This window comes from Anser cygnoides, chromosome 2, assembly GCF_040182565.1.
Source record: "Anser cygnoides isolate HZ-2024a breed goose chromosome 2, Taihu_goose_T2T_genome, whole genome shotgun sequence".
Classification (NCBI taxonomy): domain Eukaryota; kingdom Metazoa; phylum Chordata; class Aves; order Anseriformes; family Anatidae; genus Anser; species Anser cygnoides.
This window is the reverse complement of record NC_089874.1, coordinates 87,577,126-87,605,003: the sequence shown is the minus strand read 5'-3', so window position 1 is coordinate 87,605,003 and position 27,878 is coordinate 87,577,126. Positions and strand designations below refer to the sequence as shown.

General features: G+C 40.9%; 1 protein-coding gene, 1 long non-coding RNA gene and 1 other non-coding gene across 7 annotated transcripts in view; 2 read left to right on the top strand and 1 right to left on the bottom strand.

The window, feature by feature from the left end:
* The window catches only part of SEMA5A (semaphorin 5A), a 336,661-nt gene extending 316,827 nt beyond the window's left edge, over nucleotides 1-19,834 (bottom strand). The window contains exon 1 of one of the 5 annotated variants that reach the window (XM_048076435.2): nucleotides 19,648-19,834. The gene's annotated coding sequence lies outside the window, so the exon portion shown is untranslated. Of the gene's footprint in view, nucleotides 1-17,594; nucleotides 17,714-17,809; nucleotides 17,829-18,586; nucleotides 18,820-19,030; nucleotides 19,307-19,647 lie in introns of those variants that run through there. The other 4 variants (XM_013182023.3, XM_013182027.3, XM_066992579.1 and 1 more) reach the window with 4 other exon arrangements.
* Nucleotides 19,835-20,043: 209 nt separating this feature from the next.
* On the top strand, nucleotides 20,044-27,536 carry LOC125184355 (uncharacterized). The gene is made up of 3 exons (XR_010829534.1): nucleotides 20,044-20,498; nucleotides 24,098-26,725; nucleotides 27,247-27,536. It is a non-coding gene; the product is annotated as an uncharacterized lncRNA (long non-coding RNA).
* Nucleotides 23,940-24,008, top strand: LOC125184357 (small nucleolar RNA SNORD123). Its single transcript, XR_007168267.1, has one exon. It is a non-coding gene; the product is annotated as a small nucleolar RNA SNORD123 (small nucleolar RNA).
* Nucleotides 27,537-27,878: the final 342 nt, after the last annotated feature.

Below are 27,878 nucleotides of genomic sequence, written 5' to 3'. Positions count from 1 at the left end.
GTAATGTAAAGTGGAGCTGACAGCATGCCATCTTTAGAAGATATTTTTTTAAATGTCATTGTCCACATATTTCACAATACATCAAAGGTTGCTTTCAGACCTTCAAGACATCATTTTTCACCACATTCTTCATGACAAATTAATACCAGCCTTCTGTATCTTATGTCTGAGAATAACGTATGTTTCCCACACATCCCAATCAGCTTCTTTGCTCTTAATTCACTCCAAATCCATCTCCTAACACCCTTCTGCTTCGTGATCACTGATCCCTTTTTCTCTCTCACATGTGACTTTTTAGCAAGTATTCTACACATATCCACAGCACTATAACCTGATATAAACTTTGTAAAACTGCTTAAATTCACACAACACAAGATAGTAGAGAGGATTACTTTCCTTTGGCTGCATGAAACAATCACCATCCAGAAAGCATACCAAAAAAAGTACAGTTTCCATGCTAACAAAGAAATAACGTTCTCTATATACAGAGTTCTGATTGGCACTTCAGTCTCCTGGTACCACAGGACATCTTAGTAGAAGATGTTACCATCTGATAAATTCGCAGCAAATGAATGATCTATAAGATCAAAAATGACAAAACGACTTGCACACAGTATACATGTGAACATGGGAGAGCCTACCATCCTCAGTCTGCAAAATTCAGTACACAATATCTGTACCATCTAAATCTCCTTTTATCTTACTTTTAATGCTAATCTGTCAATATACAACTCCCTGGCCACGTGTATAATACAAAGAAACCTGCAACTTTCCAAGGAAAAATAACCATACATTTTCAGCAAGAAGTATGTGCACGTTGCTTTGGTTCCAAAAGCAAAGTGAAATATGAGAAAATTGTATTGACTTGCTAATGTATTACAAAAAGCATTTACATTTTTAGTAGGCTTCCTTTTTAGCTTTTAATTTTTACTAAAAAAAAAAAAGTCCTACTTTCTGGTCTATTAAAAGAATTCTTCACTTCTTCATTTTAATTATCTTCTCTTTAGCCTTTCTTCACTTCTTAGTATGACAGGAAATTATTACTCCTTATGGAGAATGTTCTTTGATAAATAGAGAGGACCACTACTTTAAAGCTGCATTTAATTCCTCTTACTTCCTCAGTCTGAACCAGTTTGCCATTGAGCACTTACTCTTTTGAAGGAGTTTTGTACATAAATCACATTTCAAGAATCAAACCCACGTTATTAACTGTTGTCATAAAAAATGAACCTCACTATGAACTGAAGCAATAGATGCTGAAATCTAAAAATCTGAAGCCGTTAATGGATTTGTGTGTCACTTCCATTACAATTTTCTTACATGACCTCTACAAAACATCACTTGGTCTAAAGCAAAGGACAAAGTAAAGCAGGCACACAGACTTCTAGGACAGCATTCTTTAACTTTGTTAAAACCGTTCTTAGAGTTTTATAAGAAGCAGTTTTATAAGAAGCAGATGCAGCTTCTTAAAACACCATTCAAACTGAAGGTTTGTCAGATAAAAATCTTCTCCAGTCTATTACCTGTCCACAAAAGTTGATACATTTCATTGTTTTCAATTACGTTCTGTGGAAAGTGGATGAGTGGATGAGTCTGACAGTGTCAAGATAACGGAAAAGTGTTTAAAAATGAATAAATGTTGTTAATGATTTCTATGTCTGATAACTAAAATTGGAATTTTAGCTTCCTAACAAAGCCAGGAAACTGCACAGAACTCAGTAAGGCATCAGATACAAATAAAAGCTCCCTACTGCTCAATAACCACACAGAAATTAAAAAAGCAGAAGGAGAAGCTGTTTTCTGAAGACAATCCAGGTGTTAATCATACAAGAAAATAGCTTAAATCATAGCTTGCTCTTCTCTCAACTGTGTGGTTTTGTTTGTTTGTTTATTTGCTTTGTTTTAAACAAAAGCTCACCTTTTCTCCCAGCAGTGTTTACATTTAGGTAAGGCAGCGAATTCTTACTTTTTGACACCGTTCCCCACAACATTCTCCTCAAGAAACTGGCTGCTCGGGGCTTGGACTGGCGTACGCTTCACTGGGTTAGAAACTGGCTGGATAGCCGGGCCCAGAGAGTTGTGGTGAATGGAGTCAAATCTGGTTGGAGGCCGGTCACTAGTGGAGTCCCCCAGGGCTCGGTACTGGGGCCGGTCCTCTTTAATATCTTTATCGATGATCTGGATGAGGGCGTCCAGTGCACCCTCAGTAAGTTTGCAGATGACACCAAGCTAAGTGCGTGTGTCGATCTGCTCGAGGGAAGGTAGGCTCTGCAGGAGGATCTGGATAGGCTGGAGCGATGGGCTGAGGTCAACTGCATGAAGTTCAACAAGGCCAAGTGCCGGGTCCTGCACCTGGGGCGCAACAACCCCAAGCAGCGCTACAGGCTGGGAGATGAGTGGCTGGAAAGCTGCCTGGCCGAGAAGGACCTGGGAGTATTGGTGGATAGTCGGCTGAATATGAGCCAGCAGTGTGCCCAGGTGGCCAAGAAGGCCAACAGCATCCTGGCTTGTATAAGAAGCAGTGTGGCCAGCAGGTCTAGGGAAGTGATTGTGCCCCTGTACTCGGCTCTGGTGAGGCCGCACCTTGAGTACTGTGTTCAGTTTTGGGCCCCTCGCTACAGGAAGGACATGGAGGTGCTCGAGCGAGTCCAGAGAAGGGCGACGAAGCTGGTGAGGGGTCTGGAGAACAAGTCTTACGAGGAGCGGCTGAGGGAGCTGGGGTTGTTCAGCCTGGAGAAGAGGAGGCTCAGGGGCGACCTTATCACTCTCTACAGTTACCTTAAAGGAGGCTGTAAAGAGGTGGGGGTTGGTCTGTTCTCCCACGTGCCTGGTGACAGGACGAGGGGGAATGGGCGAAAGTTGCGACAGGGGAGTTTTAGGTTGGATGTTAGGAAGTACTTCTTTACCGAAAGGGTTATTAAGCATTGGAACGGGCTGCCCAGGGAGGTGGTGGAGTCACCATCCCTGGAGGTCTTTAAAAGACGTTTAGATGTAGAGCTTAGCGATATGGTTTAGTGGAGTACTTAGTGTTAGGTCGGAGGTTGGACTCGATGATCTTGAGGTCTCTTCCAACCTAGAAATCTGTGATACTGTGATACATCATCCTGTGTTTTCAAATCTCTCTCATGCTGTTTGTCAAACTGTCCTAAAATGTCATGTCATAATGATCTAGTCATGTTTTCTACTTCCTATGCAAAGCTGCAGATGTCACCTCAACAAGTATCATAAAGGAGTTTTTCCATATCTAAAGCAACTTCGTCTACAATCAGTGTCAAAACTAACAGCAATATGGGAATAATTTATTTATGTGAAGTTTAAGTCCTTGATAAAAGGACTGAGCCATCAGAAAAAAAAGCTGAGCCATCCCAGCCACACATGTGGCTTGTTTGCAGAGATGAGCCCAAAACAGCAACACTTCACTCCTGCAGGACTCTTCTACGGGGAAGCTCAAGAGCTGAGCGTACAGGGGGAAGGATCGGGCCCAGAATTCAACTTTGTCTCCAAAAGGTTATCCATCAGCCTTCCATCTAGGCCACCATGACTGCTGCATTTGAAGAAAGCATTAAATTGGTCATTTTCGGATTTTTTTTCTTGCAAGCCTTAGAAGACAATCAGAACTTTTTAAACAGAAAGACTAGAGCAACCAAAGCCTTTCTGGTTTCAGATTTTAGATGTTTTTAAACTATTTAGGTTGCCACCCAGAAGAGTTCTAAAACACAATCCGGATTTTTCCCTGTGTCAGAATATTATCAGCTTGTAAGTGCCCACATATTTGTTATTACTACGTTTAATTTCCCAGAATTTGGATACCATTCACCTGTTTACCTATAGAACACCTTCCATTGAAGTAGTGTGAACTCCTTTACAATAGGTTTTGCAAACAGCACATAAAAATTAATTTCTCTCCCTAGACAGGACAGAGGCGTTATAGACCTACATACTTTCTTAGAAGGTTCCTTTCAGTGCTTGCATTTAATGCTTCCCTACAGATGAAGGACTAGAAACACACACAGACTTCACTTTGAGTGTAAAACAGATCTGCAGAACTCATTTCTACTTCAAGCTACTGTGCTAAGTTACATTCTGGCACTTGTTCTTGTAATGCCATTCACACTCCCTACAACACTACAGCTCTAACGGATGCTCCTGCAAGATGCAAATAAGAATCCCAAGATCCTTGGGGCACCACACTACGTTAGAGGCACATTAAGGTCAGGTTTATTTTGGAGGGGAAAGGCCTACTCTTATTCCTGAAACCCCTTATTTTTTAGTTTTCCTACAATAGCAGATGTGTATTACTAAAATTAAAATAAATAAATAAATAAATAGATAGATCCAAACTTGCTTAAGCTACCAGGCTTAGGTTTACTGGGCTGTAGGGCTTCCACTTCCATAAACTCACAGGGCATTTGAAACTGAGTATTTCATAGAGAAAGAGGAACCAGAGAAGCTGTTCTTTCTAGCTCACCCCTTTGTTATGTGGTAGAAAAGGAAGGTTACATGTGCTGGCTAGCATTATACTTCCAAATCACTTCCCCTTCCCCAAGGGATGCTTTATGAAGACAGAAGAAGGAAGAAAGAGAGCACTGTCCCAAAGACCCACATTCTGAAAAACTATGTGACAATGCCAAGAGAGAGAAAAATGAGATCACTTCAGAATACTCACCTTTATTAAACACATTTTTTCTCTGCTTTCAAAACACAAGTGCCCATCGCATCCCATCACTCTTTCAAAGTCTGCCAATGGCCTACTTTGGCAAATAAACAGAAAGAGGCCCTGCCACCTATCTTTGGACAAATTACACTTCTGCCTTACACACTGAACCTGTTTTATCACTACATCTGTACTAATAAAGAGGTTTCTCTTTACTGTAGCAGTGAAAGTTACGTCTAAAAAATTCAACCTCCTCATGCCACTGCTATCTAGACTCCTAGAAGTAAAACTAAATGAAAAAGCATGAGCAAAGCAATAAAGATCTGCAGACAAATCTGAAAGCACAGAACAGAAATCTCACGCCTTATTTAAAAGCCAGTAGACAGTATAATAATAATAATAATAAAGAAGTATAAGATTTATTGAGATATTCTGGTTGAATTGCAAAAGCTAGGTGATTTATAATTAAAATATAAAAAAAAAAAAACACTGATTTTGTTTCTAGATGTTTGTCCTCTAAGAGAATATCAAGAGTTCTGTTGTCTCTCCTGCATCCCCCCCACACACACACCCATATGTATATATATTGAGAGAGTGAAGCACATGCTCATGAGCACTCTCTGAGGGGGTGAAGAAGGAGAGTGAGGACACACACCTGTACTCAATAAACAAACCATAAGGAAATGCTGTCTTATTTCTTCAGGTCATTCCAATGGATTTTAAAGAAACTTACTGCCTGGAGTCCATAAAAAGTCTTTGTCCCTCTGTCTTTTCAGAAAGGTGCAGTAGAGTGCAAGAAATACAAGAATAACAAACAAACAAAAAAAGCCAGTACAGAGTTTCCCCATAAACCTAATCTGAACCTAATGTAGCTTGCATAAACATTCAAACAACTAATCAAAACATAATACCCAAGTTCTGTTTTCCCTCATGCCTTACTTTCCCGTAATACAGGTAACAGCACTTTTCCCCAAGCTTATTTGGCCAAAGTCTATCGTAATGCTACAACAGTAAAATACTATGATGTGAAACAAATTGCTCACAACCCTGATGATTGAGTTCATGTTTATATGTTATCAGAAATGCACTGGGATTTACTTCTACTCCCGGCTGCAGCCTGCTGGAATTCTGCCTCTGGCTTCCATTCACACAGGACTGGAGCTCACCATGGGAAACCTCACTGGCCAGCACCTTGTTTCAATAGCTATGAAACACACTGCACGTTTTGATGCCACGTGAAGAACAACAGTAATAACAGTAAGTCAGCCTTGCATAAAACACTTAAAATAAATACATTAAGATCTGCTTGAGTAATCAAGGGCGCTGAATACTGTTTAGTGCTTGTGACCACCAGCGGTATCATATCCAGGATACAACGCTAATTTTAGACTGCTGGATGAACGCCACCATAGCATGTGCTATTTATACCAAGTTTTGACATGTCCATCCCATGGCACATCTCCACTTCTAAAGTGGCACTGTGAAGTTATTAAAGTTTCCAGTTACGACTTGGCTCAAAACTGTAAAGTACTACAAACCTCTTTCACAAAACTCTTCTGCATATTCTGATTATCTTTACACACATTAGAACTTATGAATAAAACCAAAATAAATATCTGAGAAGAGCATAATTAGCACAGGACAGTTGTGATTTATATTCTTGCCCCCTACCCTGAAGTCCTTCTCACCAAAACCCAAAATAGCAATGTTTAGAATCATAGAATCATTAAGGTTGGAAAAGACCTCCATGTATTGTTGCAACTTTCAGTTCAATGCACAAAAAAAAAAAATCATAAATAGCTTTCACCTTACAGGGAGACTATTCCAGTAGTGTACACTATACTGACCACAGCTACTTCTATCTTACTGAGTGAGAACCATAAATACAATAAAGAAACGTGATAAATGTATCACTATATTCCACGTAACAACATGGGTGTTGTTATCACCACCAGTTATCACGTTGCAATTTAGACCTATAAATCACTGAGTACATTGGACAATACAGTTTTATTTAAGAGTTTATACTACAGAGCTGCTGTCTACTTTCCCAAGAAGACAACAGTAACCAAGGTATGTGGGCAGCAAGTTTAGGATGAGCTTTATCAATTAAGATTTAAGATTTCTACATCCCTACTTACATGCAATTTTTCCCTTTCCTGACACATTTCAATGGGTGGACAGACTGTACGGCAAGTTGTCTTCTGTTATAATAGATTAATACATTTTTAATCACAGCGATTTAAATGCGAGCATGGTATTTGACATACAACCTGAAGCAAATAATAAGACGTATCTTCTGCCAAAATCTCCAATGAAGACAATCCCAATAGTTAGGAAGAAATGTCAGCCAGAAACAGTTGCATGAAGCATGAAAGCCCATGAGAAGGAAAAAGTCTTTATTTATTAAATTAAAGGCCACTTTTTCCATTCTAATACTTCTGCTCTGTTTTTGTGGGTTTTCTCAGGTATGCTTAATTAAACCCAGTCATCAACACCAACTTTGTTCAAAAGAGCAATTAATGAATATGGCAGAGAAGCAGCTTAGCCCTAGAGGAGTCTCTGACATTTGTTCACCATAAAGACTGTTCATTAATTGCTCCCTTTGTTCTAAGCCTCTTAATGATATTTTTGACACAGCACTACAACTCATTGTGACTTATTCTTCACAGCTAGAGACATCTGCACTATGTTAAGTTAATAAAACTACCTTTGAAAGATTTTCAAAACGATATTTAAAGACACAGGGTGGGAGGGGGAAGGTCTGGACACGCTGACAGTGGAATAAAAAAAGCTATACTGCAATTTTTACTATTATCTACAAGTATGCTTTGTACTATAGATAATTTAAGCAAACATTATGTGTTCTATATTTACCATAATTAATAAATCTCAGGCAGAAGTCCACAATGCTATCTCAGCCTATTTAAACTGTGACCCCATACCAAACAGAACCATAACATTTCATAGGTCTTCTGCTGATAGTAAGCTCACAGGTGACTGAGGACTGGCTAATCAATTGCTTTAGTAAAAACAACTGCCTTCCCACCCCACCTCCCCTTCCTCTTCAAGAATAGAATGTTTAGAGTCTGGCCCTGGGTTACAAAGGAATGATGCTGAACCAAAGATCTCTCTCCAAGAGCTAAAAAAAGTTATTGCCATTTCACACTGACTTCTGGAACCCAAAACAGATAACCAATGCCATCCCATAAATCAAAGCATGAACTGAGAGTGGCCCGTATCAGTTTTAAAAATTAACTTGTTTACCTCCATAATGTCCATAACCTCAGATAATCCTCATAAATGATAGAGTTCTACTGCAACACATGTAATAATTCACAGAAGAAACACAAAGTAAAAACAATCTGCATGGCAAGTTCATACCTGGAGGACAGTTGAAAGCCCTATAGATCCACAGCTCTTCAACGTGCAAATGAAAACAGTGTTCATTCTCAAAGCTGGTGACATTACTCCAGTTATCCTGACGCAGTTTTCCAATTAAAGGTTCAGTTTCTGTAATTCATATTTAGCAACTCCTCCTGCATGCCAGTTATTTACATCGACACTGCCATAGAGTTCCATGCAGTCATATGTGAGATATTTAACACAGAGTTCCTTACATTAGCTAATTGCATACCTTTAAGTACTTAAGGAGTATAGCAGCAGTGAACACAGCAGCAACCTGGTTTCATGACCTACTCAAGAAGGAGTTAGGACCTGTGAGCAGCCAGGGCAAGCTGAAGAGGAGCCCAGGGCAATGCTATGAGATTGAGTGGGGCGCAGGGTACACTTGTGTGGAGGAAAGAAGGAAGAAACACTTTCACAATTCTGCAATTGCCCTTATCCAGCCTTCTAGCACCCACCACACTGTTTTCATACAACAGTTTTGGCTCTGGTTTCTTCTGAAACTTCCCATTCCTACACATCCAACACATCCTCTCTCCTACTTCCGCTCCCACCTCTTACTTCTACCATCTGTTCCTCCCACCTTGCCTACTACCTACCTCATTATCTTTACTCCCTAAATGAGGCATTTAAAAAACACACACCCAACAGCAGTTGCCCTTCTTTGTACTGAGCTTCAGGACATGGAGCAGCAGGATAAAGGCAGACAGCAGCATGGATGCAGGCAGGCTCCTGTCACTCCTGCTTGTCCAGAGACCAGCAACCAGAAGACACTCAGCATGGGCTATGGGAATGCCAGAAAGGTGACCTACCATGTCTTGGATGTGACAAAGGTAACAGGATCCTCAGCACACCTCCTGATTTCTAATTCAAGGCTGAGCTTGCAAAGAACTTGCTTTCAGAAACAATTTTACCTGCTAGGACACCATCTTGGCTGACTTGCTAGAGAGCAAAAGCAGAAAAAAAAAGTAATTTCACCAAGATGCAAAACTCACAACAGGCTCTCATCCTTAATGCATTAGTTGGGTTGGGATCAACAAACTAAACCACCACTGCCATTCAGACCATTTTACTTCTACACAGAATAGAATCACTTGAGTATCTAGAGAATCATCAGTTCATTAATGCATTTACACATGTATTACCTACTAGAGGAACGCAGAAGTGCCCTGGCCTCCCTTACATTAGGCAGTGTCCTACACATGGCAGGTCTAGCAGAATTCAGCCAAATTATTAAACAAAACAAGGGATATTCCAATTGTTTTGCCTTAAGACATGCACAGAGCAAAAGAAACTCTACAGAGCATAGAAGCTCATTTTATTAATATTGCTAAATATATAATATATACTGGAAGTTAGATAGCAAACCCTGTAGAGCATATATTTCCAAATTTCTTTGGACCATGAAACAGTGTCAAAGTTAACTCTCAATTTTCCACCCTGCTTCATTAGTATTATGCAACCTCATCACCTAACCTTTAACTGAGAACCTTAGAAAAGCAACATACTGCCACAGATTATCTCCAGTAATAGACTTCTATCTATTTATCACACTATTGGAACTACAGCTGCAGTTGTAAGGGAACAGAAGGTGGCATAATCTGAAGGATTTTGGAGTTAAAACATAAGTGTACCTAAATCTTACACAATAGATGGAGTTAATCACAGCCTGCAGCAAGAATGCATGGCCATATACACCGTCAAATCAAAGGCAAATTGGAGAATTGCTTGTACTTAAAAAGTTTTTATCAGTTTTCATGAAAAAAAAAAGTATATCAGAACTTCAAACTTCTATGTACAATCTTATTACTGTAGCCCAATTAGTTTGGCTATGTTCCTGGTCTGAAGCTGTTCATTAATACAGCTTCATAATTTACCAGAATCCTACTGTTTCACTAATATCTTCTAAATCCAGCCAAATCACATCTTGACCTTTGCCTTTAAAAGATCTCACGATAGCCATTGTGAAGTATTAATTTAAATTACATTTCTTTTGTTCATTTTTCCCCTTACTGTTAAACTAAAGTTACTCCATTCTTCCCTGCACTCCAGCTTGCCAGAGAAAAGTTTATGAATTTTAGATAGTACACATAATCAATATTTGATGCCAACATTTCTTTGCTCTTCAAAGAGATGAGCTCTTCAGACCTCAGACTAAAACTATCAGAGCAGCGTTCTGATCTCTATTTCAATTCACTTTGTCTTCTGGCATAGTCTTGTGCACTAGCCACTGGACTGAAGCTGACCAGTTCTTTCCTTCAGACAAGCTTGTCTGTCCTTCCACTATTGTTTGCTTTTGTCTGGGATGCTACTGCAGCATTTTGAGTCAAGAAACAATGGGGGTATACAATCTAGCCAAGACTACTTTGTGACAAACTGGAATAGACCATAAAATTTTGGACAAGGAGGGTGCATGCGTGTGTATGTAGAGATAACATGTACACACAGAAACGCAGACTATACATATAGGAACTGGAAAACAAGGTTAATTTTGACCATGCATACAATAAGACAGAAAACAACTACAAATGTTTTTGGCAAACATTTCTTTAAGAAACTACTAATGTCACAGATACATTTTATAATTAACATAAAGTTTATACACCATAGAGAAGTTTTACTGTCAGAAGGCAGCACTATTACAATCCAGTCATCTAACTAGAATAATTCTGGACATCAAGCTCCATCCAATAATTACTACACAATATTTACTACACAAAAGTTATTGCTCAAATGAGTTTTGCTTATTATACCCTAGGTTTATTAAAATATATTTTTCATGTTTTTAAAGTACCTAACAACTCTCTAATTTTGCTATATGGATGCATTATACTTAATCTTCCTTTGATGTTTCAGTCTTGGGCAAATCAAACAAATCAGCTGAAAGACACAGGCAGCTTCTGGTCAACAGAAATGCTAGAGGAAGGGCAGCTAGCTAATGTCTCCAGCTTAACTCATAAAACACTGCATAAGGCACCAGAAATTTTATTTTTACTTCAACAGTTCTGCACAGAGTGTATCCCACACTTCACTTCATGTTCTGAAGTGCACTTGAATTCACTGGAAGTGGTCACTTTACACAAGCAAGTACAGACTTCCTTGCATGAACGGCGAGTCCAACAGCAGACACCTTGGGGCAAGAAAGAAACATCTCCATTCATTTTTGAACAGCCAGGCCTACCACCAGAAAAAACAATAATGGTAAATCGATGCAACAGCTTTCTCTGGCTGAGAAAGTGCTCTTGGGACCAAGAGAAAAAAAATACAGTAATCACCCTAAGTACTGTTATAATGGTGAGTACACCTTGGCAACTACTGCTGCAAAAAGAAGCTATACAAGACATTTCAGAAGACACTAATGGCTTATTCACACACCAGGTACCATTGCTAAGGCTGAAGAGATTATCAACCAGGCTTGGTCATCACTTCTTTCCCAGTCAGTTGCTACAATAACACTCCCAAATTATTTTCAGTCACAGTATGATACGTAAACTTGAACAACATAATACTAAGTCTTGTTAACTCAAATCCTTGTGACTCAGTCATAGAAGTATGTTTCGTGTAAGCATTTCAGCTCACATAAACCTAATAGTTGTAGGACTAGTTATACAGTGATGGAAATCGACTCAGATACTATCACGAACTTGAATGTTTTTTCTCTTCTTAATGTCTTGAGATGCAGGGTGGGATTAAAAGTACTTAACATCCAACAACATTCAGAAACAGCCAAACAATTTTTCCTAAGATCACTCATATCACTTATCATCTATCTGTAGGTTAATATAAACATTCACAGAAATACTGCTCTTCATATGAAGACTGATTTGTGGAAAATTTTTTTCCTTACGTAGAAGCAAGAACATTCAACACATTATCCATGACTTCTTATAAGGCTTGGAAAGTTTTAGTCATCAAATAAGCAAGAAGGAAACAAGGGACTCAAACATGCCACAGAGCAACACCTCCCACAATGAGGAAAGAAGGTAAGGAAAGACAAGATTTCAAAAAGTGAACGAGATCTGCTGGTTAAAACCAAAAATCTCTAAATCCTCAGGTTTCATTTCTAATCAAGTTTTCTAGACCTGATCTATTGCTACAGATACATCTTTGAAGGTGTCAGCATGCACAGAGAGCACAGAACAGCTGTGGCGTCAACTGTTGAATTTCAAATGCCAATTTCAAAATTGTCAGCATTGGCATTGCTAACAATTCAGAGCTCACTAAAGTCAAGATTACTGAGAGTAACAGGAAAAAAAAAGTCTATTATAATGTACTTTTACATGGGGAATGTCAAATCTACAAATTTAACAATTTGACGTGCAATTATGAACCAAGTCTGATTACAGCAAATAATTCACAATACATCAAAATGGTAAGTCGACCTCATGAATAGTTCTTTACAAACAAACTGAACTCCCTATATCTGAAGTTATGAAAATACTGCATCTCCTTGTATTAAAGTGTTAGTAATATATCCCTACAAAGTAGTACTTTAAAAAAAAAAAAAAAAGAAACTTCTAAAAAAAATTACAGTACAGCACCTCTGCAGTTGAAATTCAAGAACAAGCTTTGTCAGCATTCATCCTATAAAAAGACTAATACGTGTTTCCTGAGAGGCAGACAGACCACTGTGGACAATGTGTTCATATAGGTATTCAAAGGAAAAATAATACATTGCTCAAGTTATTTTCAGAGCACTTCATGATTTTAGGTTTGAGAGAGAAATACAAAGACTCGAGTCAAATATCAGAATTAAGTGTTTACCTGTAGTTCAAGACTGTTTTTCTTCAAACCCTGATGCTGATTTCCTTGGCCTTCAGTTTAAATAAATTTGCAGAACAATTTTTCCTGCCAATTATAGATGAGAGCAAAAATGGCATTTTATTCCAAAAGCTAGTTGCAAACTCACTTGTAGAGAAGATAACTGAAGGAAGAAAATGAGCCCCTCCACCCAGAACGTAAATTTAGTTTAAAACAACAGACAAGCACCACAAAAAGAACAGTGATTCTGATGTAGAACCTAGGTCTCGCTTTTTGCTATTGTTGCTAGCTACCTTTTTTTTTTTTTTTTTTTTTTTTTGATTACTGCCAGACAAAGGATGATGCCCAGGGTGCACTGCTTTATGTTCAATTTTGAAGTCATATCTAGTTCTTCAGGTAGGGAGTCAAAGTTTATGCAGACACAAAAGCAACAGAAGATCATTTGGAAAGTTTTGCAATTCTATTGGACAGTTCAGGTGAGCCTGTAGACCCTGACCAATCTTTACAACAAGTCTCCAGGGCTCACGTTAATGGCATTTTGGGACTCATACCCACATCCATCAAAAGAAGCTTTTCTCCTCACAAACTCTAACTTCTTCACCAATCACACATCCCTAAATCTGTATGCATGACCTCATGCCTTTGGCAAATCAAAGTAGATTTTCAGAACAGTTATGTCGTTTTATGCTACCAATTCCAGCAGAATCCATTATCATTTTTCAACAGAGTAAGGTCTGACAGACAAGCTCTGGAAGACTGAGCTCCAGTTTTTAACAGGTTATTACCCTGAATTTCTCCTTTTCCTGACACATTCAAGGGCAATGCAATGAGGCATTGCATCTCAGATACCTCAGTCCTCAGCAGATGAATTTAGACTCCTGGTGAAGACCAGCATATGTCTGGGTCTCAGTCCATTTGCAATCTGCACAAGAGAGCCTGTAGCATCATATAAAAATAGTGTAAAACAAGGCTATATCAATACACTTTAAATGACTGAGGCAAAATCTCCCAGAATTCTTCTACCAGTCCTAAATTTCATTGTTATTTGAGGAACTAATCGTAATTTTTTATCCACATACCCGGTTTTCCTCTCCCCTCCTTTCTCCTATGGCAATATTCATTCCCCACCCTCAGTCATGCTGAGATCAGAGCCTATGGGGCCTTACTGAGATCAGCAGCCATGGGTACTTGAAAGAGGAAAAAAATAAAACATTTTTAAGAGGATCCATTCCCTAATATTGCTTACAGTACAGATCCACACAAAGAGTTACTTCAGCACAACTAAAAGGACCCAGTAGACAACTGAGCGACATAAAGACGCAGAATAGCAAAGAATGACAAACTACAACAAAACTCTCTTACTGAGAGTATTCTCTACCTATAACTGCCTGCCCTTGGGGAACACAGCACTCAAGGACCGCCAGGTCACAAGAAGAAGCTTTCATTAGAAGACAAAAAGTTTTCTGTTGTTGTTGATTTTTTGTTTGTTTGTTTGTTTTCTCTAAGTATTTTAGCAAGCAAGAGAGGATGTGGATTTACAGCATCAGAAACAGGTACAATAGACACCAACACTACCCACACCAACTTTAGCTACTTCAGCTTCACAGCTAGTTCATAAGCCTGACTGTTCAGATGCCTAGCCTACCACAGGATGATATGCCTTGAAGAGCACTGTCAGAAAACAGCCCTCTCTGTTCCTTTCCAAAGCTGAAATCCTATCTGTTGGCTACACTATTGGTCCCACAGTGCAACACTGGTCAATACAGCATCAGATGCTAATAGTGATTTTACTATTATTTTGCACACTTACTTTCTCCTAAACATTCTTATTTAATATTTTGATATCATTGCTTAGGAAAAAAAAAATGCTTAGAAAAAGTGAGCAAGGAAAAGTACAGACTGGAGTGAAAGAAGCTAGATGAAAATTAGAATCCTACCACCACCATTGTTTTTGATAGTAATCCAATAAAATAACCACATAACCTTACTGTGAGTTCAGCGTAAGAAGCAGAACAAGGTATAACAGATGAGAACATCAATAACAGAACCCAGATTAAGGGACACACCAGCCCAGATGCACTGGTGTTTTTTGAAGAACCTGCCAGGAAGCCCATCACAGAAAAGAGCAGCCATTGACTATGCACAAAATGCAATATCTTCCCACAGCCTTCAGTTTTGACTCTGACTTAGTAAAGAAGGACACACAAGGTAATACACGATGTATCCTCTCGTAACTGGCGAGGCCAGGAGTTTTCCTCAGTATTCAACATTGGTCCAATTGCACTTCTATTGGACAAGGTCAACAGAAAGGGCTCCATCCTGTACGCCTACTCCCACACCAGGCCATTTCAGCAGAGGTCATACAGTAAGCTTCATAATCATTGGGGCCAATGCAAATGCTAGTGGACTTCCATTAAAAACATATCACTGAAATGATCCAGATTATGAAATGATCCAGATTATGAAGAAGAAAAAAAAAAAAAAAAAAAGGAGTTTCTGAGGTTCTGTGCTCTGTTTTTTCAAGCATAAAAACTGCCTGATTATTTTTTTAAAACTACAGGACAAATATTCATTCACATACCTTTACCTGTAGAGTTCCCCAGCAATAGAAACAAGTGATTCAGCAACAACGGTACTTTAGGCAAGAAGAACTGAGCCCAAAATTATTAAAGTACTTTCTCTCTAGCTATACCAGACTTTTTGTTAAATTTAGTGATTGTTCCTGATTCACAGTTACAGCTAATTCTAATCTGAAAGCACATTTCAGTGGTGCTCTGATCTTCTACCTAGAGAAAAGCAGAGAAAGGAGCTCAATGGTGACATTCAGAGAAGGCGTAGGGAAAAGAAAGTGGGAAAACTCCACAATTTGCAGTATTTCTTCAAGACATCCAACTTGCATTGTAAACCAACCCTGCAGCCATCACATACACCCAGTGAATGAGTTGGAGTCTATTTTGTAAAGCCTCAGAAAGCATCCCCAACATTACAGAGACACAGGACAGCAACAGGCTGCATTTCAGCTTTCTTAAAGTTATAGTTTCTGTAAGCTTCTCCTAAACCAAATACTGCTAACGAGTTGCATGTTACTGTTCGTCTAGCAATGCGTTCAAAATCAGTAAGATATATGCCAAAGATTCACAGCTATTCAATCAATGTCCTCCAAGTGAAAAAAATTCCATTACATTATTGGGTTGGTAGAAACTCCAGTCATGAAAATACTGACCAGTTCTTTCAGTAACGGAAGATCCAACAACTCCAAGGTATACTGGAGCTCAGAGAGATGTCCTGATTTCAAAAATGGGAGTAGTGAAAATCTGTACCATTTTGTTATTACACAGAAATTTAATAACACTGATGAGCTCAACAGAGATAAGTTTGGAAGTGACAGTGCAGCTGACTTGTTACACAAAACTTAAAAGTCTGCTAAAATAAATCAAACTCTTTGAAAAGATAACCTTCAAAAAGATGGTTTTGAAATTTGAGTGAAACTCAAAAATTTCATCTGCAAAGGCCTCAATGCAGATTTTATGCCAATTCCAGCATTCTGCTACCACCACCGACAAACATCAGCTCCTTTCTGAAGTTACCTGATTTCCTAATATGCTTTGGAAAACAAATACAGCTTTCTTTCGAAGTGGTCCCCGATTTTATTAATGTATTTACACAAAAATAATGAGTATAGAGACAGAATTGATTTATGCAGCAAACAGCTGGACTGTGTCAAAGCACCTCGGAGAAGAGGCAAATTTGAGAACAAATACATGAACAAATCCACCAAACAGCAATAGATTTACATGCCTTATACTTTGGAACATACATTTCTAGCAAAATCAAGAGCAAGACACTAATTAGGCTGCAGTTTTGCGGTCATTAACTTGGTTTACATTTGCTATCTTCCTGACAAATGTTAGTCAAATGCGCTATACTTCAATGCAACCTGGCAAAGTTCTTAAACAAATAATTCGACACACTTATGAAGCAAACTAAAATAAAATCCCCAGTCTTTTACGAAAACAGTTCGCTGTTTTAGCAGCAACAGCTTTAACAGCAAACTATACCTAACCTGCACGATTCAAGCTGTGAAATTCAGCAGGTTTCTGGAGGAATTACAGAGAGCAGACTGCCACCTGTCTTTTACAGGTCACAGCTGCAGTGCTGCAGCCTCCAAATTAAAACTAGCCTACCAGAAACAGTTTACAAAAGCTACATATCACAGAAGGGTTTGTTTGAAAATTGTTTGATAAAAAGACAAGCTATTATTTTGAGTCAGCTACAGTTTTACCACACACATTAGGTGAGACCAAATGTCTAGTTTGTAACTTCAACGAGGAACGTGTACACATGCAAAAGAGGATAAAAAGATGATAATGAAGAGAAACAGACTGATTAACAATAATTTGGAGAAAATTTAGCGTTGACAAGAACTCCCAATAAAGATCTCCATAAAACCATGTCACAGAACATTAGAACTTCCTCAATGCTGCTTCTCATAATTACAGCAGCAGCAATACTAATTTATCTCAGAAGCTATAGCAACTTCAGAGCATGTATTACCAGGTATTGAGATGATATCAAAATTTCATAAACCAGATGTTAAACCTACAGCTACGTCTCATATCACTGCTATTCAGAATTCAGTCGTTACACATATTAACTAATTACGAGGTACTGCCTCACGCTAAGTAACACGGAATCAGATTGCACACACACCCCTAGTAGCAACTGGCAGTACACACCTCCAAGAAACTGATAGCACTATCAGTTAGCCACTTACGTGTCATCCGACAGCACAGAAATGAGCCCTGGCAGCGCCCAACGAGGCAACCCTCGAATCATAGAGCACGGACAGGGTCTGCCCCTGCTCGCCCAGGCACTCAGCTGTTCCTGCGCTGAATTCCTTCACACAACTTCTGACACAGAGAATAAAGTTTGCAGGAGGCTTCAGTCGTATTTCTGTGATTTACGGCTTGTAATAAATAGTTTACTCACTGGAAAGTAATGAACTTCATTCAGTGGTAGTCCTGTACGTGTATAGGACTACATCAACACAAGTTAAAATCCACGTGGTTTCCATGAGCTGCCTGTGGGAGGGAAAAAAATACCACCACCAAAACCAAGGTTTTTTCCTTCTGAAAACAGCAGGAATAGATAGTTACCACCCTCTGCATGCCTGCCCAACAGGAAATCAGCACAACAAACCTGCTATAACCAAAGTTTATGGATCATTACAAAGTGCACAAGCACTCCTACTACTTGCAAATATTTTAAGAAAACAGCACTGGTTAAAGATTAAAAGCAATAAGACACTACTGATATCAATGCCTTCAGCTTTCTCAGTCAAAACAAAACTCTGTTGCAACATCCTAAGGAAGGTAGGATACAACTTAAAAGCACGCATTTACACTACTTAGTTCAAAACAGTATTTTGTGTTTATAAACTGCCACCCTCCGGAGCCAAGCCTTTGCTCTCAGCGGGACCTCTCGCAGCTGTTCAACATTAAAATGAGGAATCAAGATGAACCCATTAGTAAGCGTAATGAAGTTAAATGCTGGCCAGGAAGGTAGGAACACAGCACAAAATACAGCAGGCTACCAAAAATCTCTCTCACCAGACTGAGCACTTAAGGCCATATCTTAGCCTTTACAAACAGCAACGTGCTTTTGATCGAGTACCCATTAGTCCCTCCGTGCAAAGACATGACATCACCGAGTTCAACGACTCTTAGTTAATCAAACTTTTCTAAATTGTGTCAGAGCCTTACTTACCTACCAGCCCGAAGATGCCAAAAGTGCTACAGTTAAGACCCGAGTGCAAGTTCCATTAGGAAAAATCTAGTTATTCTAGTTTCACAGAGCCCTGGCTGGGCTAGCACTATCCTAGTCTTGATAAAAATGAAAATTAGAAAAGAAGCATTTTGCTTTCAGAAAACACGCTCTTGTAAATTATCCTGAGGCTGCTCAAGCACACTATTATACTATAACAAGTTTTCAGTTTCAGGATGCTTTCCTTGGCTGCAGTCTTGCAGATTCTCTCTTTGCCAGGGCGCGTTTGCGTGCAGGCGCTGGCAGCAGGGCACGGTGCGTTACGGGGCCGGGTGCCACTGACAGCCCCCCCCCCCCACCCACCCCCCGGGAGGTTAGCGCCGCGACAATCTGCCCCGCACTCTTCCATCCGGACAGACACGACAAAGCCTGACAGCTGTCATTTACCCGCTGGAGTAATCCGGTGGAGCAATCCTCGCGAAATTAAAGAGCGATAGAGCGCACCGGGGCGCCTCCTGCGCGGTTGGGGAACGCCAACTCCGAGGCTGCACTTCGCCAAGTGCCAAAATTCAGGTCCGCCCCGGACCGGAGCCTCGCCAGCCGAACACAAGTACCGAGGGACACCCCAGGGGGATAAAAGTCCGGGGGCGCCCCGCTCGGCCCCGTTTTCCTTCTCCGGGACAAAACCAGCGCAGCCTTTAGGGGGAACCCTGCTCCTCCTGGGGCTTAGGGGGGAGCTGCGCTGGGCAGTGCCCGGGGAAAGCCGGGTGCCGGGGGGGCTCCGCTCCCCGCCAGCGCCTCTCCGCCTGGCCCCCGGCTCCCCCTGCCGGCACCGGCCGCTGCGGCTCCCAAGAGCCCACCCGGGGCTCCTGCCCCCCGGGGGCGCCCCGGCAAAGCGAGGGGCTCCCGTGCAACCACTCCTGGGGGTCCCGCTGCCGGCACCAGGGACGGACGGGGTTTTGGGGGGATGCGCCAAAGCATCCCCGCGCCCCTTCCCCGAGCTCCGCACCGGGGGGGGATAGGGAGCGAAGGGGGCCGGGTGGGCGGCTGGGGAGGGGATTTACCTGCAGGCACCGTAGGGCAGCGCCGTGCCGACCACCACCACCGCCGCGCCGTGCCCCGCTCCCCGGCGCGGCGCCGCCACCGCTTCACGGCGCCATGGCCGCAGCCTCTCCCCGCTCGCCCCCACCAAGTTCGAGGCGCGGCCGCCGCACCCCCAGCGCCCCTCGGCGGGGCGGAGCAGCGGCAGCCCCGGGGGGAGATGATGCTGAGGCCGCCCCCCGTCCCTCCCCGTCCCCCCGCTCCCCGCCTTGCCCCGGGCACGGAGCCCCCGCACCGCTCCCCCCCCTCCCTCCCCCTGCTCCCCCCTCCGGGCCAGCCGAGAAGTTGCAACCGGTTGAGCGAAATGTTTGCGCTTGGGGTTCGGTTTCTGCGTTTTTATTTTTATTTATTTATTTATTTCCCTTGCACTTACCGCAGCTCAAAAAAGCATGCCCCGAGGCTGCTCCCTGCGGTCGGGTCTGAGAGCAGGGGCGCCCCAGAGCAAAGCGCAGCAAACGCTGGCGGTGAGGGGAGGGCAGGGATTTGGCTCGCCCCGACAGGGGCAGCTCCGGGGGTGCTGGGTTCCTAGGGGGGCTCCCAGCCCCAAGGGGCTCCGGGGGAAGCGCTGCAGGGAGAAGTGAAGGGGAGCCAGGGGTGCGGGACCCCCCCCCCAGCTCTGCCCCGGACCCCGGGGGTCGGGGAGCCCGTGGGCAGCGGGAGCCCCGGCCCCTCCGGGGCATTTTTGGGAAGAATTAGATGGTTTCTCCGCCCCTTCCCCTGGAGCACAGAGCGACGTGTCAGCCCCACAGGGTGCCGGAGAGGGCCGGCGGCGTGGACGGGCCGGGGAGACGTGGCACCGAGGCATCTTCCCCAGGTACGTGGCTGAGCTCCCGCTGCGTGCCTTTCGGTGCAGCCCGCACATCTGTATTAAGGCTCAGGGTTGTTTTCGTTCGTCCGTATGTTTTAATGAATGCCATCAAAGCTTTTTTTTTTTTTTCTTTCTTTTTTTATTTCCTCCTCTCTTTCATGGCAGCATTTGCATGTTTCTGCTACGAACCGCAGCACAAACTGGCTTGTGCTGTTTGCAGCGAGACCTCCATTTAGACGGCTAAAAGCAGTGAGAGTTTATTAAAACAAACAAAAACGTGGAATTGATCCATGCTAGAGTAATCCCATGAAAGTATACTTAATTAAAACAGTTAGAGTCAAAACTTATCTGCACGCCAAAATGTTGCAAAGCCAAAGAGCTTGAAACATCCAGCTCAGGAGAGAATGCAACTTTGGCTACATGATAAAAGAAACTTTTTCAAGGAGAAATGTTAATGAAAGTTTGTAATTACTATTAAAAATGAAGCTCAGGAATTTGGAACATCCTTACTGATTGTTTCTTGGTATGAAAGAAAAAAAGGCACAAAAAATACCAAAGGCCAAAATTTTTTTCCATCACAGTCATATAACCCTGAGAGTCAAGGATGTTTCTTTAGTTGTAACGATACTGTTCTGTAAGGCAGCAATGTAACGCATATTTATGCAGCATCACTTTCCTGTGAAATTTCCTCATCTCTAGAAAATATTTCTAAGAATCCATTAAACAACTGAAAAGTGCTATCCAAGTAACTGCAGATATAGGATGATTCATATACATACCCCATTGTTTTTCAAGATGTCTGTCGACATCAGAAAGTCTCATGTTTTGTCTATGTCTTCATCTATTACAATAGCTTTAGACTTTTTCTTTTTAAATAGGAGATACGTTTGTTCTTCTAACTGCTGAAAGAAATATATATAATATCATAATATATATATGTTATATATATCAGTATATATATATACTGATATATATATATCAGTACTTCAGCAATGAAAGGTAGGGACAGTGTAGGCAAAACCCACTGCCAGAAATAAATAAATAAATAAATAAACAAATAAATAGCATTCTGGAGTGATGCATACTTGCATACTTTAGCCCCTAAAAATCCCTCTGCAGTTTGGCTATGAAAGAATGGGTACGCATGTTAAAACAATAAATAAATAAATAGGAGACTTTTATAGCTATAGTATGATACCTGGTTAATGATATACAGTCTGACCTAAGAAAAACTACATTGAAATCGTACTTTATATCAGCTCCAGAGGTTTTAAGTCATGTGCTTTATAACTAACCACCAACCTCAGGCAAGAGCAACGGTGAAGTCAATGATTAATGATATGCCACTTGATTTTACTTTGAGAAGCTCATGGTCAAAGATCTAAGATGTATGAAACTGGTCACGAGATCAACCATAGTTGAACTAAAGCTACCAAATGTAACATAATTTAAACTCTATGTCTAAGTGCAGAGTTAAATCAGATGAGTTGAGAGAGCATGACAAGCAATTTTAGGCAAAACAATCCCCAGACATACTATAATTACAATAAACCCATGCAATCAGGAGCTAGTTCTTTGGATGGTGTCTGTACAAGTACCCTGCACTGTGGTGTCTCAGTCCCAGGCTAAGCCTCTATGTGCTACTACACCCAAAATATGAAAGGATACCCTATTGTAATCCAGATGTCTTATGCTGAGTATAGGGAAGAAAGAAGCAGCTGCTGTATGATCTAAGGAAGAAAAAAACCTTCACAGGACCAAGTCCCAGTTCCATCCAGCCTTCCTTCCAGTATGGACCTCCTCCTCCTTTGCCCTCTATTTTCCTGCCATTATATTTCTTGCTGACACTAATTCTTGATCCTTGCTTACAAGAAAAGAGAGCCTTGGATGTTACAGGGTGGCAGCATGAAGTCAGATAGTGCAGTTGGAAGAGGAAAGGCTGCACAGCACCTTCAGGCTTTCGTCCAGCTTGGTGGGAAGCCAGGTTTCAGCTCCTCCCTGTGGTGCCAGGATATAAGGAGCGTTAGAAAGCAGCAAAGGGGGTGGATTTCCATCTGTTCAGGTAGGAAAGCCACAGTGTAAAGGAAGGCCTGTCTCCACACTACTCATCAAGAGCACCTTGAATAGTAGGTCTGTCTTTCATCATTTAGGAAAACAGTCAGGCACTGTAAGCACAAAGTTTGTTAGGTTAAAAGGGAAAAAAAAAAAAAAAAAGAGGGAAGGAGGAGTTAGCTTCAAACTAAGCCTTGAGCTGTGCTCTATGCTTCAATCATGGTGAAAATCCCAGCTTGCTTCACAACACCAGAGTTCAAAGGCTTTATTGCCATTGCATTATTTTTTTTCACTCCATTGGAAACACCAGTTGTTGTTTGTTTTTTTTTGCAATCACATCATCTGCTACTCAGAAGAAACTCTCCCGATAACTGCAAACTCCCCCGAGCAGACCAGCAGGAGTATGGCACACGTGAACCCTCTCCCGAACCAGTTCTAAAGAACCCAGCGTCTGTTCAGTCCTGTATCTTGAGTCCACCTCGCTTATGCAGCCTTGCTGAGAGACCTGTTCATCAGGTCGACACTGCTGTCTCTTCCTTCTTTCCCACTGAGATACAGTAAAGCATTTGGCCAGCTGCATTTCCACGGTGTGAGTGCTCTGCATTCCCACCTGCATTTGGCAAAGTCAGCCTCCACGGCTGGATCACCGTGACTCTGCTGCATTTAAATGTCAGGGGCTTCTGATGTTGTTATGTGTAAAACCATGAACATCTTTTCCACCCCAGGAAAGTAGGTGACCCAGCGAATTGAAATTTGCTATCCTCAGGCAGTTCCAGCAGGGAAGTATGTTGTTAAAAAGCAGGACAGGCAAGGCTATAGCCATGTATCCCTAGTAGCATGTTCTCAGTAGCAGACATTAGACAAGTTCAGACTGAGCAAAAATTTTATTTGTCTTAGTAAAAGACACCGTAGCAATACTTGCTTTAAATCACAGGGAAATAAATGTCAGAGTTGCAAACTCTCTCCTGTTTTTGTCAGATGATTGCCTCACATTATGTGCTGTATCTAAAGGTTACGCTGTCTAGCAGCTGTAATATCTCTGAGTTAGGAACAGTGAGATGAGATTCTAAATTACTTGACTTTTGAGAGCTAGGTGTGCTTCTGATGAGTTTTTATTTACTGTTTGTGATCAAAAGAGAGAATAAAGCAGTATTTCTCATGGTATTTGTATGATTAAGACTCTTTATAACAAATGCTTAAGGTGATATTTTCAACGCAACTATAAAACAAACAAATGTGCACTTGCATTTATAAATGTGTTCTATGAGCTCATTTTGGTAATTGCTTCTTTCTTTTCATTAAAGTCTCTGACAGATAAGGCAGTTAAAGGAGTTGTTATATCAGCATTAAATAAGGGCCGTCTAACTTCAAGTCCTTAAAAGCAGTCGGATATTTGGTGAAAATGATGAATTCTGAGGTACTGACTCATGTGACCTGAAAATGCCATCCATTTCCTGATTCACCTTCATATCATCTCTAGGAAAAGAGGAATATTTTACAATGAATACCTGCAGTCAAACAATTTTTTGTGTCTGTGTTTTTCTGTCTTTCAGCCACTTCTCTGAACTGACGTGTTCAAAATGAAGAGCAAGAATGAAGGTGAGGAGGTCCTTACCTGCGAAGGTGAAAATGAAGAACGCCTTGGATAAATCAAGAAATGCAAGGAATAGAAATAATAGGAAATATTTATAACTCTGGTCTCTTAAATAGGCCAGAATTTGGACTGAATTTATGAAAAGTTACAAATCTACATAGAATCAATTACATTTGAATCTAGATTCAGGAATTTTTTTATTTAATACATTATAAAGATATCAGTATGTCTTTACCTCTCCTTCGGATGATAATACATTCTGTTGTCTTCAGCCTTGCACAGATTTCTTATATAGGTTAATTTAATTTCATCTTAATTTTTTAAGCCCAAGACACCTCCTTACATCAAGCTAGGGTGTGAATTTAGCAATCCATTAGTTGGTTCCTCTCTGTCTGCAGGTCCATGATCATTAATAGTGGAACCCTGTGTTTCTATGTCACCAGCAGTACGAGTGGGATTTGGACAAGGGGTACATACATATGAACTTATCACTGACAGATGTTGAAAGCACATAATATAGAGCTTAATTAGACTTCAGGCTTTTGTGCTGGTCGTTTAGGGGCAGTGTGGGTAGAGATGATACTTGGCATAACTCCTGCCTTCACAGAATTAGAACATCACAAATTTTAGAAGAGATCTAAACCAGCTGTGTAGCCCTCATTCTCAGGCAGTATTTCTGTGGCACTCTGATGAAGCATTAATAGCCCTAAATCTGATTTACCCCATGAAAGCACACCAAACAAGCAGTGAGCGGCAGGCAATTAGGAGCGCTGTGTGGAACGGGACAGCAGAAATGGAGGTTACAGGTCCAATCCTAATGATATTTTCCACTCTTGCTCCTACACTCTGTTCAGTTGCTTGTAAGGAAAAAATAAATAAATAAATAAAAATAAACTCGATTGTATGATTTGCAACCAGTCTTTTTAGCCTGGAACTGTTAAAACACAATGCCTAACAATTTGAAAGTTTCTATAGAAATACCGTTAGGCAAAGACAAAAGAGAAAATAAATTCAAGCTAATTAATGCTTATCACTTAGAAACACATACACACAAAAAAAAAAGCCTTTTGAGTTTACTTTGCTGACTACTTTCATACTAAAACATCCACCTCAAAGTCTGGTCTTCTGTGCCATCATTAGTCTAATTCATAGCAGAATAGGGCGATAGTAGTGTAATGAGGTGCCCACTTCATTCCAGATTTGAAAGGAAGCCCAGCAAGCAGCTCTGCAAAGTTTTTGCTGCGCTTCTGGATTTAGCAGCTCTGTTCTGTCTGTCTGTGTTCAAGGTCAAACATCTAAGTGTCAACCATATGCAAGGGACATTGCCCTACCAAGTGTCTTTTATAACAGCAGATGCTGCAGGCCGTGAATTACGGACAGTGGGTATTGGTCTCACATCATTTATTAACTGCTGTTAATAACCCTGTTTACATCTGATCCCTGCCCCAAATCCCTCCCATATGGTGCACATGTATCATTTTCTGATGTTTTTCAAAAGTCACCTATCAGCAACACGAAGAACAGACCACAGGTCCAGTGACACAACACCACCACTGTGCAAGATCCGCATTGAACTAAACTCTCTGCAGCTGTACTTGTAGCCTTTATGCAGCCTCTGTCCCAAAGTGATGCTCAGAACAAAGGCATCCCATCACTTCCTAAGTGGTTGAGAACTTCGTTAGAAAAGTATAGTGCATCTGTTCATCGCAGCCAGTCCATTTAACAGTGTACAGCCATTTCCTATTATATGTTCTTCTTCCGTTAAAATCTGCATAAGTCAAACCACATAATGGCTTTGTCAGGAAGCTGTCATTCCTCAATGAGAGAAAGTAGGAAGCAGCAGTGTCACAGGAAGGTAGAATTAATATGCGCTGGGTGATCCTAATTCTAGTGCTACCTAACACTTGAGTGTTTGACTTCTTGCCCTTAGCTTTCTGCTAACATCAGATGTTGGGTATGAGTTGAATTATTAAATTCATTTAATATTGCTTTCCATAGCCTGAAACAGTTGTAATTATCAACATTATTTAAATCAGATCCATTGTATTCAAAATGTTTTAATTGATTTTCTTTGTATTTTGATTAATAAAAACTGCTCCATTGAAAATACTGTGGGTTAATTATTTGTAGTTTTGGCTGGACAAATGAATAGGTGAAGGAGACTGCTCTAAAGCACAGAACACCAAGCCTGAGTCAGCTCCAGGAACTCAGAATTTGATTCTCCAAACCCAAAGTTTCAGAAGTCAAGCCTCCTTCCGAAAGACTTAGCAGGAGGAGAGATGTTCAGCCATACTGTCAAAGAGCAAGAACCATTGTGTTGTTTTTTTTTTTTTTCCAGTTATCCCAGCTCCACTGAGATTACCGAGGTTTTATTTTTTCTACATAAGGAGATTTGGAGTTCATACAAGAGACCGTGCTAGATTAAAGAAACTGAAATTAAGTTAACCTTGTAAGTCCATCATTGTGCTTTAAATACTACCAGAAGACACAAAAAGGAGACCGAGACTATAATGTGTACGCACCTTGAAGTACCTCATCTCTAATGGACTTCCTCTATTCAGAGCAGAAAGTGGGGGCCTGTGAAGGGGTAAGTATGTGCACCAACCTACATATCAAAATAAGGCTGGTCACTGTTGCTTTCTTCATCAGCCATATGTTTACAAAGACTTTAAAGGCTGAAATTTTTAAAGTAGTTGTAGCACAACAAAACCATTAATTTGCATTAAAGTGACAGATTTCAATTGGTTTTGGCAGCTGTGGACAGACAATCTAATTAAAAAGACAAGAGTGAAGCAGACCAAAAATACATAAGAACTACATGGCTAGTGCTGTTGTCTTTATTCTGATAAACAGTTCCTTCTGTTACCAAAAAGAAAGTGTTAAAAACAAGACTCAGTCAACAAGGGGGGGGGGGGGGGGATGGGGGGGGGGGGGGGGGGGGGGTGGACTTGCATGATCTCAACAAAAAAAAAGGAGTCAAAAAATAGCATTTTCATCCAACTGCAGCCCAAAGCAAGCAGGCACTGGACATTGTAGGTGATTGGCAGCTTCTGTTTGTGGCATGATCAATCATCTAGCAAAAAATAAATAAATATATCTATTCATTAGCATCACGTTCTGGAAGGGTTTTATGAACCAATTTCTCCATGGCACAGAAGCAAATGCAACATTGTAACTGCTGTATGTGGAAGCAAGCAGCTCCCTGAGAAGATCTACTGAAGCCTGCATTCCCTAAACTGTCTCTTATGTCTGAATAGTGAAACCCTCAGAACCTCCTGCTTTCCATACACTAAGAAATATGTGCCCTACACCTTTTTTTATTAGATATATTATTTTTCTGAAACTACAGCAACAAAGCAAACATGTATGCCCAAAGTATAATGAAAGACCAGCAAATAAATACGTTCTATCATCATCTTTGTTCTCCCTGATTTCCCTTCTTCTGATTTGTGAGGCACCACTGTAAGAGGCAGGGACAACAAGGCCGAGATTTTTGTATAGGATAGCCACATGTAGACAATCTTTTTAAAGAGAAGTGGTCTCAGTAAGCAACCTCACTTAGAGGAACTAAGCGGAGAGCAGCTCCAAAATACAGATGGTAAGTTTTGTCACCTTTTTGCTGGTTCAGGAAGTTCAGAGTAGTAACTCAGGTTTGGTCTAGGTGTATTAACTATTGGTTTTCTAAACTACTCAAACTGTTAGGTTTTTTTTTTTTGGTGGTGGTGGTGTGTTTTTTGTTG